This window comes from Coffea arabica, chromosome 3e (genome assembly GCF_036785885.1).
Source record: "Coffea arabica cultivar ET-39 chromosome 3e, Coffea Arabica ET-39 HiFi, whole genome shotgun sequence".
Taxonomy (NCBI): domain Eukaryota; kingdom Viridiplantae; phylum Streptophyta; class Magnoliopsida; order Gentianales; family Rubiaceae; genus Coffea; species Coffea arabica.
In genome coordinates this window covers 23,086,958-23,107,629 of record NC_092315.1, presented here as the reverse complement: position 1 = coordinate 23,107,629, position 20,672 = coordinate 23,086,958, and the positions used below count along the sequence as shown (strand labels likewise).

The window sequence follows — 20,672 nt, the reverse complement described above, 5'->3', positions numbered from 1 at the left end:
CACTACAGTTCTCAAATAAATTACAATGTAAATCTCAAATACTACATCAAATACTCCACGAATTTATATACCACAAGTGAAATGAAACTCAAAATATACTTGAGATATTCCATTTAGTCACACTAATAAGTTAATACAAGTGCTTCATTTGCCTCGAACACTGTGGAGAGGAAAAAAATATTTTGGGGTGAGCTAGAAGCTCAGCGAGTGTCCAGTAAAAATCAATAATCAAATAAGTTTCACAATAGTGCATTTAGATGATGTCATGAATCAGTGATCAAATGTAAGTTTATTGCTTTTGTGAGCTAGTGAAATCATTGTACTTAAACATCCAACGCTCAAATAGATCAAGTGACATTTCAAGCAATACAAGGGAGCTATCGGTGCTCCAACATTCAAGACAAGTCAAGTGTCATTAAGGTGGAGACATTGGTGTTAAGCACAAGACTTCCAAGTACTCATTTGAGCCAAATCATTGCATGGCACACACGCAAGCGCACATGATATGCAATCGAGTAAACAGTGCAAGAAATAGTTCAAAATGTAACTTTGGAAACAGTTTTGGAATCACTCACCAACCACACCTCATGATCCTCATCCATCATAGATAGTTTCCTTGCTCAAGTCCAAGCCCTAGATCACAAATATCATGTCAAGCAAAGGAAATTCTAAAATCATCAAGTTCCTCTCACCTTTTGGCATGTTAATCACAACTGAAGCTACACTTATCGGATTGAGATGAATCTTATGGCGTTTCGAAGTTAAGATAGAAACCTACATTTCCTATGAAAACATTGATACCTAGTTCTCACAATTTTAGGGTCAAAATTGGACGGTCAGAAACACATGAAAAATAGGTTAGGAAAATTAGAGTTTTTGCGCAGTCAGGAGTGCTCTGGCCAAATCATAAGCTAAAATATATCCAATTGATCTGAAATTTTGTAGGTAGAAAGTTAACTCAAATCCCTATAACTTTCATGTTTTGTCTAAAAGTTGATTCAGTCCATAAGTCAGCCAAATTTGAGCCTGAAGTTGCTACTTCATCCAGTAAAAGACAGAACAGATATACAATTTCAGTCAAATTTGAAAAAGCGCAGATATTCATGGGAATTGACGAAAAGGCTGAAATTTTGTTGGTTGATAGTACTCTAACTCTAGTTTCAAATGTAACAAACAGAACTAATTTTGACTTTTCTACAACAAGATATAGCTGATTTCCTAAGACTGCTCAAGGGTTCCTGCAGAAAATTTTCAGCAGCACTTCCCTTTGTTTTCTTTACTTTCCATCCAAACTCAATACCAATATTTGTAGCAATCCAACCTCAATCACAACCACAAGTTATAAGCTATAAAGTACACTTATTTAAGGCCACAAAACCATCCAATATAGCCAATTTCTAGCTCAAGAATCAACCACAACAAAGCTGAAATGACATCCCAAGGTTGCAATTTGACATATCAAAGCTGCAAAATTCAAGCCCTAAGCTAAAACTACTAACAAAGGCTGAAATTCCTTAAAGAAAGCCAAAAGTGCTTGTACAAGCTGGAAATCCTCATGGACAGCCCAAAAATTCCCTAGCAAAGCTGGAATTCATCATACAAAACTACAAAACTATAAAATCTACTACACATAAGCACTAATCTACTATACAAAACTACAAAATCTTCCATGAAATCTACTACAAATAAGCACTAATCTCATTCAAGTGCAATATTAACGAAATAAAGTAGCTTCTTGCCAAAAGTACCTTCAAACCTCAACATGAGTAGCTAATTGCAGCTTCATTTTCCCCAAAAAACACTCCACACCAGCCACCTTCTGATACGTTCCTCGATCAACTTGTTTCGAGACACGTAGCACGTTTGCCCAAGGATCTAGCGAGGTTGTCCTACGCTTGGTTTGCGGGACCTTAAATCAACACGGACGACACGAGTTGGTTTAAAGCAGTGGAACGATGACTCCAATGAAGGTGAGTACTCCAAGGGATAGGTCGGACGAACAATCATGGACAAGTCGTAAGATTGCTCAATAACCCTTGCCAAAGCAAGTTAAAGGCTCGAATTCTCTCCTAAGAAGAAAACGAAACACTAAGAACTTTATTGATAAAACGTCTAACTGAAACCTTACAAAGCAAGCCTATTTATAGGCTAAGATTTACCAAAAACCCTAGAGAAACAAGGGGAAGGAAGGTCGGCCATCTTGGTGGACAAGATGGGCCGGCCCAATGACCTACTAAGACAAATGAATCTAGTCTAACAAGTACGAAGGCCTTCGGCCCTACTAGGCCGACTCTCTAGGAGGCCCACTTGATTCTTCATGGGCTTGGATCAAGGTGTAGATAACTGGAGTGTCTCTTTTCAAGCCTTCAATATCTCTATGGACCCTATGTTGGTCTTGGACAGTGCGGACAAGGGTTTGGAGGGATTCTTTGAATAGCTTGGCCCGTGCACGTGTGATTGGGCCCAATGAAACTCAGACTAGGTTATTGCGTGGGCCGAGATCCGTGCACACATCAGTCCCCTCCTCTTGAGAAGGATTTGCCATCAAATCAGGATCCTCCTCGTCAAGAAATGGGCTCAGGTCCGCGACATTGAAGGTCGCGCTAACATTGTATTCCCCAGGTAGCTCCAATTTGTAGGCGTTGTCATTGATTCATTGGAGCACTCGGAAGGGTCCATCACCTCTTGGGGATAGTTTGCTCTGACGCTGCTTGGGGAATCGCTCTTTCCTCAGGTGTAGCCAAACCCAATCTCCAAGCTCAAAAATCATCTTACGACGGTGCTTGTTGGCTTGCTGGAGGTATTACTGAGTACGCTTCTCAATGTTTACTCGGACAGCTTCATGTAACCTATGCACAAAATCAGCCTTCTTTTTCCCATCTAAGCTTGTGTGCTCAGAGGAAGGTAAGGGTACCAAATCAAGAGGGGTCAAGGGATTAAGGCCATAAACAATCTCAAAAGGTGAGTAGTGTGTAGCACTATGAACGATGCGATTGTAGGCAAATTCTACGTGGGGCAAGCACTCTTCCCAAGATTTGAGATTCTTTTTAATCAAGGCCCGAAGTAGAGTACCAAGTGTGCGATTGACAACTTCAGTTTGTCCATCGCTTTGTGGATGACTAGTAGTGGAAAATAACAATCTAGTGCCCAGTTTAGCCCACAAAGTCTTCTAAAAGTAACTCAAGAATTTTACATCTCTATCACTAACACTGGTCTTAGGCATGCCATGCAGACGGACAATTTCTTTGAAGAACAAAGTAGCAATATGAGATGCGTCGTCAGTTTTGTGGCAAGGGATAAAATGAGCCATCTTAGAGAATCGATCAACCACGACAAAGATGGAATCATTGCCCCTTGGTGATCTAGGCAGTCCTAAGACAAAGTCCATAGACAAGTTTACCCAAGGATAAAGAGGGATAGGTAATGGGGTATACAGGCCGTATGGGTTTGTTTTAGACTTTGCCTTATGACAAGTGACACATCTACCAACCATGCGTTCGACATCTCTACGCATATGAGGCCAGTAAAAGTGCTCTTGTAGCATGGTTAGGGTTTTAATAATGCCGAAGTGGCCCATGAGACCACCACTATGTGCCTCCCTAACCAAAAGATCACGAACAGAAGAATTAGGCATGCACAGCTTATCCACATAGAAAAGAAATCCGTCATACAAAAAATATTTCCCATGCGGGTTCTTAACACACGCAGCATATATATCACCGAAGTCATGATCATGTGTGTAGAGTTCCTTGATCATTTCAAAGCCTAACAACTTAGCATCAAGAAAGACAAGCAAAGAGTGTCTACGTGATAAGACATCGACTACCACATTTGTTTTGCCAGTCTTGTACTTAATGACATAGGAGAAGGTGTCAATGAAGCTTACCCATTTGCCATGTCTCTTACTTAACTTAGGTTGCCCTTTGAGATACTTCAATGACTTGTGATCGGTGTGTATCACGAACTCCCGAGGGCGAAGATAGTGTTGCCAGGTCTCCAAGGCCCTCACCAGTTCGTACAACTCCTTGTCGTACGTGGGATAGTTTAAGGCGGCTCCTTCCAGTTTCTCACTAAAGAAGGCACAAGGCCTTTTGTCTTGCATCAGAACGGTGCCAATGCCTACACCAGAACATCACATTCGATTTCAAAAGTCTGGTTAAAGTTCGATAATGCTAAGACAGGTGCATGTGTGAGTTTGTTTTTGAGGGTAAGGAATGCTTGTTCTTGGGCTTCCCCCCAATGGAACTTGTCATTCTTCTTGGTCACGGCAGTCATTGGGGCGGCAATGGTGCTAAAGTCCTTGACAAAGCGCCGATAGAAGCCCACCAATCTAAGAAAGCTGCGCACCTCAGGGATGGATGTAGGAGTTGGCCATTGCTTGATGGCCTCAATCTTGGACTCGTCCACTTTGATGCCCTGCGAACTTACTACATAGCCCAAAAACACAAGCTCATTAGCACAAAATGTGCACTTGTTAAGGTTAGCGTATAGACGCGCCTGTCAAAGTGTCTCAAGAACTAGTCTCACATGCTCCAAATGCTCATGTTCACTGCGGTTGTTTATCAGAATGTCATCAAAGTAAACAATGACAAATTTGGCAATAAAATTTCTCAAAACATGGTTCATTAGTCGCATGAAGGTGCTAGGGGTATTAGTCAATCCAAAAGGCATGACTAGCCACTCATAGAGATCATGTTTGGTTTTGAAGGCCGTTTTCCACTCATCGCCTTCTTTCATCCTAATTTGATGATAGCCACTCCTTAAATCAATTTTGGTGAAAATGATAGTACCATCGAGTTCATCAAGCATATCATCAAGTCTAGGAATGGGATGACGGTATTTGACAGTGATAGCATTTACAGCCCTACAGTCAGTGTACATGGGCTAAGTACCATCCTTTTTGGGGACAAGAACCACAGGCACAGCACAAGGACTTAAGCTCTCTTTTACCCAACCTTTACCCAAAAGGCCATCCACTTGCCTTTGAAGCTCCTTTGTCTCCTCAAGACCCATACGGTAAGCTGGTTTGTTGGGTAGGGGTGCTCCAGGAATCAGGTCTATTTGATGTTCAATCTCTCGAATGGGTGGTAAGCCGTCAGGGACCTCGTCAGGGAATACATCCTCGAATTCCTGCAAAAGAACAACCATACTCGAAGGCAATTGTAGACACCAAATTTTAAAATAATTTTTTATCCTAATTTTATTTTTGTTTTTAGTAATAATCCTTATCTATTTTTATTTTGTTAATTCCATGATTTAAGTTTTTAGACTTTTAGCATTTGTATAGCATTTTAGATTATTATTATTATCTGTTGTTTTATTTTTAGTTTAGTTTTTATTTTTGCATTAGTTTAGCCCTTTAGCTGTTTATTTCTTATCGTAAGGTTTTAGCAAAAAAAATTTGTCAAAAGAGAAAATTATGCATGGAAAATATCTTTTATTTCCTTTTACTGTTTATTAATCGAAAAAAGAGGAAAAGAGAGGAAAAATCATTAATCCAACATAGGAAAAATCTTAGTTTTTCTTTTTATCTTCTGTTACTAGTTTTGTACACTTTATTTAAGTTTTGTTTAAATTGTTATTTTGTATTATTGTTATTTAATTAAGTGATTAAAAAAAAAAAGGAAAGACGCGCGCTGCATTTCGTTCCAGTTTCGTGCGAGGCAGTAAAAATAGCGCGGCCCTGGCTTGTTTTTCTTCCAGTTTTCTTCCATTTTTTCTCCATTTTTTGGGCTCCGTTAGATCATCACAGTACTATTACACTTGGCTTTCATCTACAAGCCCAGAGCAATCTAGAAATGGAAGCTAATCCGATGGCTGAGAGGGGAACGGAGACTTGAAGCTGCTTCTGAACCATTAAGATGAGGTTAAGTCTGGGAATCTGATATAAAAAGGAAAGGGGGGGAAAGTCTGAGAGGATAGGGAGAGACGGTTGGAGTTTTGGAAAAGAGGGAGAGTTTGGACGGCTGATAAAAGAGAGCCAAAAAGAGGACGGCTGGGGGGAGAGGAAATGAAAAATAGCGGAGGAGGTGAGGAACTCAGATAGTGGTCGGCGGGATAGAAAGAATGGAAAGAACAAAGGGCAAGGAACTAAGAAAAACAGAGTAGATTGAGAGATAGTGAGTGAGAGAGAGCAAAGGAAAACCAAGGAGTGGGTATTTTGCTGAGGAAACCAAAGAAGGAACGCTTGAGAGCCGGAAGGAAAACCAAGGAGTGGGTATTTTGCTGAGGAAACCAAAGAAGGAACGCTTGAGAGCCGGAAGGTAGAGCTTTCGAGTTGAGCAAAGACCCCTTTTTGTCGATCACCCGAGACCCTGATTTTCCCTCGGAAGGGGATAAAGGTAATACCTTTCACTTGGTCTGTTCTTAGCTTACTTGATATGGGATGTGCTGAAGTTTTTCCCCCTTACGTTTATTTCTCTGTGAATCTGTGGTCGGGGGGGAGTAGAGGATTTGATGAAGTTGAATTAGGGTTTTTGAGGTAGAAACTTAGGCTATCCATGAGGTTGTATCATGAGTTCTTGTTTAAGATTTATGGCTGTTGTATATGCGATGAACGAAACCCAGAAGGATACCACAGAGTTTCGGTAAATCTGTTCATTAATGTGCCATCCATTACTGTCTTGTCTTTTCGTTTGTTGGTGTGGGTTTCTTTGCCGTGATTTGGTATAAGATGTATATATTTTGCTGGCTTGGAATTGATTTGCATCATGTGAGTGTTTGGTAATGGAACCCGTAGGTGAAAATGAATACACAAGCTGTAAAACAAATTTCCAGATTGGCAAGTTTGTGAAGACTCGTAAAAACTATTATTTTATGCCTAATTTATGGCTTAATAAATTATTTAATTGGATTTTATTTCCAAGGAATATTTTCTAGTCTTATTAGACCTAAATACATGGTAATGTAACTTCGTTATATTTTTAAAATGATTCGTTTCAAAAATTAGTTTCCTAGAGCGCGTTTCGTAAAAATAGTGAATAGTGCTTGGAGATTTTATCCGCGTAGTAGCACAATAAGCTTGGAATATTGGAGACTTGTACTATGGTCCTAAAATAGGTAATTTTATGAATAAATATTCAAGTGATAGTTAGTAGTGCAATCGTTATAAGAATTTTCGAAAGTTTCGCGTTATAGCGGTAAAATTGACGGTACGCGTTTTCACACGCGCGACTTCATTTGAGGGACTTTAGACCCTTATTTCGAGACAATTAAGAGTGAATAATATTTACATGAATATATATGCATTGGAGGTTTAGTGCACTAGTGAACCAAACGCGCGAGAAAATCGAGCCTAAAAACGTGCCAAACGAGCCTTACAAGAGTTGACTTTGGAGCAATTTTTTTCACCACACATTTAATCTTCTTGGAGAAGCTAACTTAGATCAAACACACTCTCTCTTCTCTCTCCTCACAGCCGGCCAAGCTCTCCCTTCTCTCTAACTCATTTGCAACAAAAATTCTGCACACTAACCTCACACAAAACCACCCCAAATCACCTCCAAATCACACCAAACTTGGAGACCACTTAGCAAACCTCTTGGAGGTTGGATTTAGCTAACAAAAGGCTGCATCTTCACGGTTTCTTGGAGCTTCAAGAGGGCCGAAATTTTCTGATCTTGCACACCCAAGGAAGAGGTAATGATCAACCCATGAATTCTTGTCTTTTGGAAGTTATATAGCAAGATTAAGCTCATGCATGTACTTAGTTACTTGATTATGGTGTAAAAATGTGATTGTGGGCTCTTGGAATTCCCACACTTGGGTTGTTGTTGCTGATGTGATGATTAATGGTGATTATATTGTTGGTTTAGTGATTTTAATGATGCATTAGTGATGGGTAATTAGTGGAAACTTCATTGGGTGTAAGAAGCTAAACTTTCCGATTTTGCCCCTGCCATGTTCGGCCATTTCCAGGCCAATTTTTAATGGTTTAATTGCTTGAATTGGATGTTTGTAGGATGTATTAGATGTGTGAAAAATTTCATTGAAAAATAATGAGGTTTGAATGGGCAAATGAATTTTTTTTAGAAACCAGCAAATCTGGAAAACTGATTCGCGTATGCTCTGACCAGCAGTAGTATTTTGGCTATAACTCTGTCCTCGGATGTCGAAATCATGTGCCGTTGGTGGCGTTTGAAACTAGACATTCCTAGCTTTAATTTGGTATATAATGCACGTTCTGATTCCTTGTGAGCAAGCCGAACCAAATGTTTTAAGTTCGCTGTCCTGTTGCTCTGTTCGTCTGGAATGAAGTGTTCAGGCAGCAACTTGATGCCCGAATTTGAACCAGATGGGTGGCGAATTTGGAAATGATTTCTTCTGTGATATTTTAGTCCTATGAATGTACTTTCCAACGGCGTAAGCCATGCTCAATTTCGAGCTATATTGACTGATTTGTGACTGAAACAAGTGGACTGCTCTGTTTTGGAAAACCATGATGTTTGGACTGGTTTGGAACCAAATCTTGGAGTGAACTTGTTAGTTGATGTTTTTGATATTAAACACTTACCAAAGATATTATGGGTGTATCTTAGACCCTTATTTCACAAATGAACCATGGTTGGATAACTTTCTTGGTTAAACGATTGGAAATTTGGAAAATGAAAGTCCAAGGCAGATTGCCTTAGGATTTTTCTTGAACTTCGGTTGGCTCATTAACTACCTTGCCGAAGGTATTTTTCCATGAAAATCGATAGAGAGATACTTTCCATATAGTATCGAAATACTGCCAATTTTGGTGCCGATTCAAGTTCGTTTCGATACCCAATCGAATTACTAAAGTTAGAGGTTTAAATCTGGAAAATTCTCATCCAGTCTTGAATTTGCTCAACTTCGGGCTACCGTATCTCGGTGCTCGAGACTCCGATTCTTGATCCGCTTGTTTTGTCATACACTTCACTTGCAACACTAATTGAGCTGAAAATTTCAGAGGCCGGTTTGCAACGTGCGAATCGTGCCGAATTTTCAAAGTTGGCCAAAAACCAACTTCATTCTGCCTTGTGAACCAACCCTGCATCTTCAAGCTCATTTTTGACCACTTTCCACTTTGATTCATGGAAAAGTGTCTTCTAGGAACTTATAGTACTCTCTAAGAGGTTTCCAACGGTATAAAGTTTTCCAATTCTCGACTTATATCGAGCGAGTTACGATTTTTCAAAGATTCATCATAAAACTGGAAAATTTTCCAATTTCAAAGAAATAGAGTTTTTCGAGAACTCTTTATTCTTTCGATATTCTTAAAACGTTTTGCTTACGATTTTCATGATAAAAACTCAAATAATATTGTACCTAATAAAAGGCAAGTTGAACCTCGATTTACGTGTAATTGAGGTTCCTTTTTGCAAAATAATTCTTAGATTGTACTAGTGTACAATCTTCCTGATAAGTGGGTTAATTGTATGATTATTCGCCATTAAATTGTCAGGCGCGCAAGGAGACCTTCAAGAGGATCTCACCGCGGACACTTGAACTTCCGGAAAATAATTCTTATTGAATTGCTCGGTGAGTGTCAAGTGTATGAATTTGATACTTGCTTATTGTGATACTTGTTGGGAGTTTTAAAAATAAGGGCGGGTGCGTACTTTATCGCACTCGTTCTAATTTCAAATGAATGAATGAATGAATGAAATGTATTGAATGAATGAATGAAATGCAATGTCATGTCATGAATGCTTGTGTCGTTGGAGTGAATCTCCTCGACTACCAAATGAATGGGGGACGCCCAAACTCATAGGCCGTCCTTAGACTCGAGCCGGCAATGGGCTTGGTCGGGAACTTGGGCGAGCCATGAGATTATAAGCTCGACCTAATAAGAGGTCTTGCTTGGCATACTCGTCGAGTATCGCCCTAAAAATAGACTTGTGGGCCCTTGGGGTGTACGGTGGACGGAGGAAAGCAAGTGGTGATCTACGGAAATGGAAATACCGACCCGGTTGACAGGAGGGTCAATGCGGGAAAGTATACGAATGACATCGACAGATCGAGTGGAACTTAGCTCCTGAGAGCTACTATATCCTTGAATTGTTTCTGATTACTTTTCCTGTTTGAGAGATTGATTATTGAAAAGACATGGCTTTATTTATTAAAGTTGGGATTGTTATTTGATTACGTGCTTGCATGTGTGTTCTTGGCCTCACGAGCGTTTAGCTCACCCTATAGTTTTGTTTTCCTTAACAGGACCGACTCTTGGAGAAATATGGAGAAACCATCCGTTGTAATTTTGTTAAGACTCCTGTTATATATTTTGACTAGGCCCTGGTTTGGGTTGTACTTTTGGAAATTGAAAACTTGAAAGGTTTGGGCCCTGATGTGTACTTTGAATTTAAGTCGTTTTATGATTACCCGATGTACTGGTTATACATTAAGTGACTTATTAAGCTTGAACGCTTCCGCATTATTGTATTCATGTTGCTCTCATCGAAGTGCTTAATTCGGTTTTAAATTGAATGGAATTGCTTGAGTCCTGGCGAGAGCTGGGCAGGCGTCCGCGGATACCCTTTGGTCCGCCTTAGGGAGATGTGGGGCGTCACAAAGTTCCTGTGTTTTGATCCTTTTGTGCTTAAATTCCAGTTTTATGTTAAAAAAAAAAATTTTCTTGCTGATGCCATGGCTTGGATTCAGAGTATGTTGGCTTAGGTTTAAGAGCACAACAGCTGCTGCAACAAGCATGAAGCTCTCAACTTGTTGCAGCAGTGCGTGCGGACAGCTTGTGTGCCTTTTGGTTTGCTGAAATGGCTGCTCAATGAATCTTTACGCTTAAGTTGCATGTTTAACCTGGTGTTGAAGGGAAGAAATGGAAGGTTTGGTACTGAGTTTGTGTGTTTGGGTCAAAAAAAAAGAAACACTTGAATCATGTTTGAATAATTGCTGGAAAAATAAACATCCAGGTTGCCGAACCATGTTTTGCATGTTTTTCCAGAATTTTGCATGATGTCTTTTTAAGTTTATTGCTTGTTCGGATGGTGGTGAGTATGTAATTTGTGTCTAGTTTAAAGCCATGTGAATTTGAAAGCAAGCTACGTTCAGATTTTTGTTTTGGCCACCAAAAGCCTAAGAGCAAAGAGTTGCGGAAGCAACATTGACTGGAAATTACAGAAAAATAAGCTTCTTCGTAACTTTGCATAAACTCTGTTAGAAAGTTTTTCCAGAATTGCATATTTTCAATCTAAGTTTGGTCTTGTTGGATGAGTTTGATGTTTCATTGCTTAAGGCCGAGATTTTGACGTCTGTTTGAGATTATATGCTAAGGGAAAGCTCACCAGGAAACTTAGAAAGTTGGTTGTTCTTTTTTCTGCCGCAACATGTGCCTCCCATTTGGTCATTCATTTTGATTTTAACGGTTTGTGTTCCTGATTGGTTTGTGTTGAGTAAGGGTTTAGTTGCCCAATGATGTTGAGTGATGTTTTTCACTAGGTCTTGCTTGAAGTCTTGCATGAAACCTGCGTTTGAAAGCTTGAAACTGCTGAAGAAAGTTTCCTAAGCTTGCCGCATGCCTTTCTGTTGCAGAAAATTGTTTCTTCGTGGCTTTTTGCATGTTTTTGCATGCAAAAATAGCTTTTAAAATTGCACCTTACTCCCCCTTAATTTCTAGCTATACTGCAAAAGCCCAAACATGCTCCAACTTCTTGCAATTAGATCCTAAAGTAGTTGCAATTGGAACCATTACTTGACCTTTCCTTTGCTCTTAGACCCTTGAAGTCCCAAAATGTTTTGTTTGGACTTGAATGATTGGTTAATGTTTGCAATTGGGTCCTTGGTAGTTTTCTATTTTAGTAATTTGATCCATAATTTACTTTTCTTGGAAATTATGCATTATTTGGTTTCATTTAAGTTGCAATTGGGAGGAATTTGGTGATTTTGTTTACACTTTACTATTTAATTGGTGCCTTGACCCTTTTATTGTTTTGAAGCCATTTTTCCTTCATTTGCTTACCATTGCGAGGGAGGTACACTCTATCCTTTATTTTTGACTTTATTTGACCCTACGTGCGTATATGTGTGCAATTGCATAACTTTAAGTGTTTATTTCATTTTCACTTTATTTATTTCTTTAGTTGCTTAGTTTTTGCTTTAATTTTAGTTCAATTTTATCATTTGGGAGGCACTTGAATGCCAAGTTGTAATAGTGAGGTTTATTTCATTTATTTTTCGTTTCCCCTCTTAGATTGTAGTAGGCTTCCCCCAAATGTAATAGTTAGGGTTTTATTTGCTTTGTTTGCCTTATGTGTGTTTTACATGTCTATGTGCTATGTGTTACCGCTTTCTTAGGGTCTTGCATCTAGATATCATGCTTGTGTGTTATGTGCTATATGTGATTTATGTGTTTACCTGCTTTTATTAGGCCTTACATGATTTATTTGATTGTAACCGATGTGTGACGTCACCACACTAGTCCAATGCTAGTTGTGGCCAATTTCGCAAATCCATGCTAGTCCAATGCTAGTTGTGGCCCTTTGTTCGGACTTTTCTCACTAGTCCAATGCTAGTGGGAAATCGTAGACATGGGCTAATCCAACGCTAGACCCTTAGGAGCCATTCACGCGTTAGATCATGATTGTGTGACAACTCACTTCATCTCATGCATATATTTACTTTTTAGGGCCTTTTTCACCATATTGCATGACACTTTCCTTATATATGTATACCCCTTTCCTCATATTTTCCCTTATATGTATATTACTTGCCCATTTTGTATGATACATAACATTAGAATTACATTTCATTTTAGAATTAGGATTAGGGTAGTGCATTTGCTTGATTAGATAGGGAAATAACCCCTTGAATATGGGATATGGACGAGTTTGGCTTTTCTAGCCTTAGCACGCTCGTATTCCCTCTATTAAAAGGGAAAATTGAGTCAGGAACATTAGTCCCCCGTACCCGACATGATGCATTCCTTTAAGACATGTATATTTGTATAATTATTTTATTTTATTTCTTTTCTTTTCTTAGAGTCTCATATTTTTTGCATTATTCGTGACTTCTCCAAAGGGTCATTATTGGGCATCACAATTAATGTGATTGGCACCATTCAAACTTTGAAGAGAAATTTTGCCCCCCGATGCCCCCCTAGGTCTAGGGTTTGCATTCATATAGTGCGTCCAAATGTGATAAATCTTTAGGTTAAAATAAAAAAAATCTTTGACTAAATCACGCAACTAGCCTTGGCTAGGTCGAAGGGGTGCCTTGGATTTTTATCCTTGCCTTCCCCTTCGTCAAATGTGACTCCCGAACCTTTTTTCGTTGGTTTACGTAGACAAGGAGTCGTTTAAAATGGGCTCTTTCCTACCTTTTTCCTTTAAACAATTCATTTTTTAGGTGACTTGGTACACCTTAACTCTATATCAAGTGGCGACTCCATTTTTCATTCAATAAACCCTTTTTAAACTATATTTTGGGTCAAATCGTCGCATTTTCATGTCCCATTTAGACCCATATTTTTCTTCATTTTCTTTGTAAATCAAAAATTCATTTTCAAATCAAAATTTCACTTTTTAAACCATTTTATTTATTTATCATATAAAAAATGGGGCGCGACAGCTGGCGACTCCACTGGGGACTTAGAGAGTCCGAGCAAATTTGATTTAGTCAATCTTTTTCTTCTTTTAACCTCTTCATATATCGCATTTGGATGTTTAGGATTGCATTTTTTCCTTTTATTAGGATTTTTGCATTTCGCGCGTATCAACTCACTCACTTACCCATTTGGCGTACGATTGTTTTGATGGATGAATGGTTTATGTATGTGATTCCGCGTTTTGCATTGCATTTGGGTGGGGGGACATTACCCTAGAGCCTCGTGTTGGTTTTTTATCCCTCCCCTCTAAACAAGCACTAGCATACGTGCATACGCTTTAATTTCTTACCCTTCATTTATTTTTCTTTTAGTGGCTTGTCACGCCACTCCACCCAATTAGGATTAGGCGACCCACTTGGACGTGTGATCGCGACACGACGTGTGCGTAGCACGATCCGAGGGGTCACTCAATCTTCCGCTTTAAGCTTTGTGTTGATGGCCTTTAGCTTTTAGTCGAAGGTTGAGGATTTTTGATAGATTTGCTCAGACATGTAGCCGTAACACGACGTGTGCGTAGCAATGTCTGGGGAATCGCTCGAGCCGCCGACAAAGAACCTTGGGGTTGATGACCTTTGGTTTCTAAGTCTGAAGGCCCGGGGACCTAAAACCTATCGAGTCTAGATGCATTAGTGAGCCAATACCGCATGCATCCATGATAGTTTACCTAGGGTAGAGTCTGCCTTACCCTATTAGGGACACTATTCACGAGGGGGGGATCTGTGAGAACCCTGAAAATAGACATATAAATATCAGTGCATATTTTATTTACATTTTAATTCTTTAATAAATTTTAGCACTAAGTCCAATTGTTTTTAAATGAGTACGTAGAAATAAACGTTAGGTGCAAAATAAAAGAATTGTGCTAAACTACTAAACTTCTTAGTTTTGTTACATTAACTTCATATTTCCATGGTAAACTATTTCATTGATCTAATAATTAATTTCTTTGAATTCTAGTATTGTAATTAATTGTTTTGCAATAAAAGTATAAAGATAATTTCTAGGTAATAAATAATATAATTGTGCCAATATTGAATTATTCGGTTTGCCATACTAAATTAATATTTCTTGAGTTGGATTAATTCTATTACTTTAAAATAAATTCTTTGATATCCGATAACTAGTTTTAATCGTTAATAATGTTAAATGTTAATAGGAATTTCCGCGTTAAGATGAAAACCAATGAATTTTAGATAAATATGATACTAATATACTAAACATACTTAAAGCGTGAAAATTTCGATAATTATAGTCTTATCCTTCTTTGTTTTCACAATAAGTGCGTAAAAATAACTTTTTATGTGCAAACTGACACACTTGTATTAAATTATTATTTCACTTGACTTTATTATACTAAATCGATAAATTTCGAGTTAACTAACTCTATTTCTTGGGAATAAATAATTGGAAATTCTGATAACTAATTTAATCGCTAAATAATGTTAGGAATTACTAGGAACCTTAATATTAAATGGTAATCGATAAATTTTCGATAAAAATGGTTTAAGTATACTAGGGTATTATTAGGCGTTCAAATCACAATTGGGGATAATTTTTGGAATTAAGTTAGAACTAAGGGCTTAAGTGGAAATTTGGATGAAGCGTGAAAAGACTAAAACACCCTCTATACTATCTCAAAACAACCATGCAATTCCAAAACCAAATTGCCGGACAATATTATAATCAACCTCTCCATTCGGCCAATGCACATCTTTCCCTAACTCAGCACTCATCCGAGCTGCATTGGCCAGCTTTCAACTCCAAACATTTCCAATTGCTGCCGGCCCCAATTCCTACTTCGCATTCCAGCACATTCCACTTCTATTACCGACCCAACCCCACTCACAATACCCAATATATACATTCCCTCAATCACTCCACTACCGTGAACCACTCCACCCCATATCCATTCTTCACCTTGTAATCATCGACCAAGGAGAGCTGTCCGCGAGCTGCAAATTTTTTTCCTGTTCTGTCCGCAAGTTGAGAGAGGAAACCAGAGAAAGTGTTGTGTGAGTTGCGGCCTTGAGCTGTCCGTGAGAGGGTGAGAGTAGGAGGTAACCGTGCGAGCTTCTTTATTTCCTCCACCACTGCCGAGCTGCCATCTCCTTCATCATCTCCCACCAGCTGGGCTCAACCACACCCACCAACTCCACAGCTTACACAAACCAAGCTCAGCCAGCCATACCTGAATTCCATAGCCAGCCGAGGGAAAAATTTTAGCAGCTACCTGTCGTGTGAGCTAAGCCTTAAACTGAGGTAATTTCTGGAATTAAACTAGTTGAATATAGGTTGATGAAGCTGTTTATAAGCATGCATGTGGGGTTGTGTGGTTGGATGACAAAATTAAGTTGCAAGAAATTCTGTTTTGATGAAGTGGAACTTCCGTGAGCATAAATCGGAAATGTAGTACCTAATCTTCTACATTGTGATGAACTAAGTTGATACCTATGATTATCTAGCTAACAATATGGTGATTAAGCTAGTTATGACCTTGCATGTGGATTTTATGCAGTCGATTGATAAAATCAAAACACTAGAAAATTCTGTTTTGATAAAATGGTTGGCCGAAAACTGATTTAAGAATTGCATGATGTAATCTGCTTTGTTGTGATGATAAGCAACCGAGATTATGATTAGTTAACTGAAACTTGGTTGATTTATACAATTAAGGCCTTGCATGTGGAGTTATGTGATTGGATGATGGAATCAGGAACCTGGGAAAAATTCTGATTTAGTGAAATGGAATTTTTGTGCACCAGAAATCTGAATTGCAATTGTAATCTATTTAAATTTGATAATCTGAGCCTGTATTATGGATTATATGACTAAGCACTAGTTGATTTACCTGGCTATGGCTTTGTATGTTAATTTTGTGCATTCGGATGATGAATTAAGGAGCATAAGAAATTCTGTTTTGAGGAAAAGTTTCTGCGGAGAGTCTACCTTGAATAATGTAGCTCCATTTGATTTAATCTTGTTGCTTTGAGCCTATAACCATAACTAACTAGCTAATAACAAGATAATTGAGCTTTGCATGTGGCTAATTAGTTGGGTTAGAACCGAAATAAAATCACAATGCAATCAGTCTTCATGCCACAGCAACCGAGGTTTGAAGCTGGAAATTTCTGAAAATTTTGGAGGATTTTTGTTGTTAATCGAAAGTAATTCCTGAGCTAGATACGCTAATAAACTAGTTAAGTGTTTACATGCCAAATTTGAGCTCCTAACACCTCAACTTAACCAAGGGAAATCTGGTTTTAGAACCATTGTTATTGCTGGAAATTTTGAGAAAGAGCCGTGAGGTTTAAACCTGGAAATTTTGGGGTTTGTAATCATGGTTTAAATTCAACTCTTGAACTGGAAATGTTCATTGTTTAGCTAAGTAATTGTATGAGGAAGTTGAGAGTTTAATAGCATGTTTTAACCGAGAAAATAAAATGAAAACAGAAAGTTTCTTCATGCATGATTCACCCGTAGCTTGCTAGACAGATTTCTGGAATTTTTGGGATGTTTAAACCTGTTATTCGAATTCGATTTTGAACCAGAAATGTTAATTAGTTAGCCAAAGGTTCACATGATGAATTTGAGAATCTAAAACCATGTTTTAACCAAGGAAAGGTTGGATTTATAAATCTCTAAGTACTGGAAAAGTATTGATAGTCGAGGGGATGAACCAGAATTTTCAGTTTGTCTTTGGAAATTTTAATTGGTTTCTGGAAATTTATTTTATTCCTCCCTTGGAATATAATGGATTAGTAATACATAAGAGATGTAAATTTTAAGTTGTTGGGCAATGAAATTTTGGATATATTGAAAGATTGAACCAAATATGTTGATATCTAAAGGCTAGAATTTCTTTTGGGATAGCCGAAGGTTGAATTGGAACCTCAGCTTGGTTTTGAAATTTTCTTTGAAAACATAATGGTTGAAAACGCCTGGAATATGTGGTGTTAGAATTCTATAAGAGATGTATGAATGGTTTGAATAAAAGCCTTATGGTTTTTAAAAGAGAAAGAGGGGCTTTTCACAAGTGAACAAGAGTTTCCAGATTTTCGGATTTCACTGACCAGTCTAGGCAAAATGCTTATATCTTGGTGTAGGAAAATCCGATTAAGGTGCCGTCAGTGGCATTTGAAACTAGATTCATGAGCCTTTGTCCTGTAGAAATTTCCTATTTTTCCTCCATGTGTACTGCTGTCTGGGAATCCTTCAAGTAGACTGTTTTGGTATGAATGTCATGTTTTCTTCGTGAAACTAAATTTTGATTTGGATTGAACTTGTAGCTTATTTGTGGTTTGAATTCTTGATTGAATTGTTGTTGGAAGTGAATGATGTTGTCAAGGGCTAATGATTGATGAAGCCTTGGCCATTTGAATGATTTTATAAGTACTACAGGGTGATGAAAGTTAATTGCTGGAATGTCTTGGAGGCTTTACTTTTATTTTTATTTGCTTATGATGGGCTTGCTGAAACCAAGTGCTAATGATTGATGAAGCCTTGGTTGATCATTTTATTTTATTCAGAAATGCACTTGTTGAAATCTAGGGCTAATGATTGACGAAGCTCTAGTAATTTGCTATGTGATTTTTGCCATATCTTGATCCATATTATGATTTCGAAACGGAATCGGAGCTGTGGAAGTTGTATCGACCTTGCGAACTCGAGTAACTGTGATCAAATTAATCAAAAATATTTTTCCAGCTAGTACTATATTATAAAACTCCATATCTAGTGTTTTGCCTAAAACTTTCCAACTCGATAATTTTCTTTAGCTCAATCTAGCCTTGATAGCTATAGTAAATAAGTTCTATAGCTTTTGAAAACTCTAAGTCTTATTTTAATTCCTTTTCTTTCCTTAAGCTTTGCACTTGGATAGTTAACTATAGGAAAAGTTCCAAAATACGAGTTTTACTAATCTTAGTGAAAAGCTTGGGAAACTTGCTCGGCAAGAAACCCTATTTTAGGAAAAATAGTTTTTAAGGATAATTTTTGCAAAAGCCGTAACTTTAAAGAAATGTTCAAAGTAACTTCCTAACGTGGATATTAAGAGATTTGTCGATTTATTTCAAGAAAATAATACTAGTTACCTTTTATAAGAAAAGTATTCCAAGGAAAACTAAAGGAAACAATTCTTCTACTTTCGTCAAGATTCAACCCATGGAAATTCTTGATTTTTCTAAAGGAAAGTGAACTAGTAGTATATTAGATATACCTCAATATCTATAAGCTTAAAAACTGAGTAAAAACTCATAGTTTCAAAATTTGGTTTTTAGGGTTTTGCGAGGACGCGGAATTCGATTCCCAACTTGATATCTGAACTTCACTCTTGGTGAGTGTCCCTGCCTGTTCTACGCTTACCTGTTTAAAGTACTTTCTTGACTCGATATGTGATAATTTGCAAAACTGGTTTTTGATCCATCGAAGTGAGCTGTGTGTACTTTATCGCACTAGCCGTTCGAGTGGTGACTTGTGCAAAAATATTTTTCTCCTGAATCCTTGATTCTAAACGTAGTTACGTCGTTGGGTGAATCCCTCGACGCATGAATCTAACTACCACAAATCTAAATGTAGTTGCGTCGTTGGGTGAATCCCTCGACTTCTGTATCCAACTACCCTAAATATAAACGTAGTTACGTCGTTGGGTGAATCCCTCGACGCATGAATCTAACTACCACAAATCTAAATGTAGTTGCGTCGTTGGGTGAATCCCTCGACTTCTGTATCCAACTACCATGACGAGTATATCTCGAGTATACTACGTCCTTAGTCGGTGAGCGGGCCCGGGACCGGGGTATGAATGGTGACGGGTTAGGTATCAAAATGAGATGATCTACATGGACTATAAGTAGTGAGAGTTGACGGAGGGTCAACTACGCTGAATGGTGATCAAGCGAGGAAAATGGCTCCTGAGGGCCCCTGTATCCTACCTGGTGCTGTTATACGCTTTCCTAACTGTCCAATTTGTTTAAGTTATTGCTCGCTGTTTGATTTACGTGACTGCATGTTTTGGGGCACCACTGAGCTTTAGCTCACCCCATGTTTATTTGTTTTCCTTACAGGATGGGAAGTTTGAAAGTATTTGAGCAGCTTATATTTCCAATGAATGTACTTGAACACCTTGAATTTAATTTTCGGTTTGTAATGACTTCTAAGCTAAGCATTGTACCTTTCGTTTTGGATTGTCACTTGAAGCTGGAAAAGTGTAATCCCTAATTCTAATATTCGGTATGTATGTTTGTATTGGTATAGTATGTCTTTAATCCTTGCGAGCGACGCGTGAAGTGTTTAAGAGCCGTCTATTGGCTAAGTTGTATGCTTTGATTTATTTCGGGAGAATTGTTTTGTAATAGATTAGGATACTCTTCGAAAGGATTTGGGTTAGAATGCTTGCGTGAGTCCTGGCGAGAGTTGGGCAGACGGCCCGCCAACCCTTTGGTTCGCCTTAGGGGGAAGTGGGGTCGCCACAGGATCCAACCCCCCTTTTCTTTTTATTGCTTTACCTCTTTATATTGCTTTGCTACAATGTGTTATGTGTATGTGTTGAACTAACTTTTCTTGGTTTTTGTCTTTATTGCATTCATTAGCCCTAGGAAATAAGGGTCCTGGCATGGCACTCTCTAGGAGCCTACCCCATTTGATGTGACACGTTTAAATTCGATGCTTCGCATGCGTAACATGAATACATTTCATTTTAGGCTCACCCCGGCATACAAAAAGGGGGTTCCTTTAGGTCACGTTTCATTTGTGTATTGCATATTTACCGCTTTAATAAACTGGCATCATGCATAAACCCTAGAGGGAATGCCACTTAGGGAATCCCACATTAGGGATAAGCCAACCCTATATTCCCATGGGTATTTAACCCTATCTTGGGATTTGCACGTTTAAATTCATGTTTAACCAGAGAAGTGGGACCTGTAGGTAAGGTATTTGACACCGGCTTTTGTTTCTAGTTGGAAAGTCCTCGTCGAGTCCAACAGATGTTAGTAGTACCGTTGGAGGTACAAAGATGGCCCACGTTGCTTTCACCTAGTGAGATTAACCAGGTAGCCGCTCGATTAGGACACATCGGGGATTTCAAGGACATTAA

The 20,672-nt window shown here is 38.5% G+C and overlaps 2 long non-coding RNA genes across 2 annotated transcripts; both read left to right on the top strand.

The window, feature by feature from the left end:
• Nucleotides 1–5,967: 5,967 nt before the first annotated feature.
• LOC140038701 (uncharacterized) lies at nucleotides 5,968–10,396 on the top strand. Its single transcript, XR_011842267.1, has 2 exons — nucleotides 5,968–6,341; nucleotides 10,180–10,396. It is a non-coding gene; the product is annotated as an uncharacterized lncRNA (long non-coding RNA).
• Nucleotides 10,397–18,849: 8,453 nt separating this feature from the next.
• LOC140038700 (uncharacterized) lies at nucleotides 18,850–19,855 on the top strand. Its single transcript, XR_011842266.1, has 2 exons — nucleotides 18,850–18,911; nucleotides 19,642–19,855. It is a non-coding gene; the product is annotated as an uncharacterized lncRNA (long non-coding RNA).
• Nucleotides 19,856–20,672: the final 817 nt, after the last annotated feature.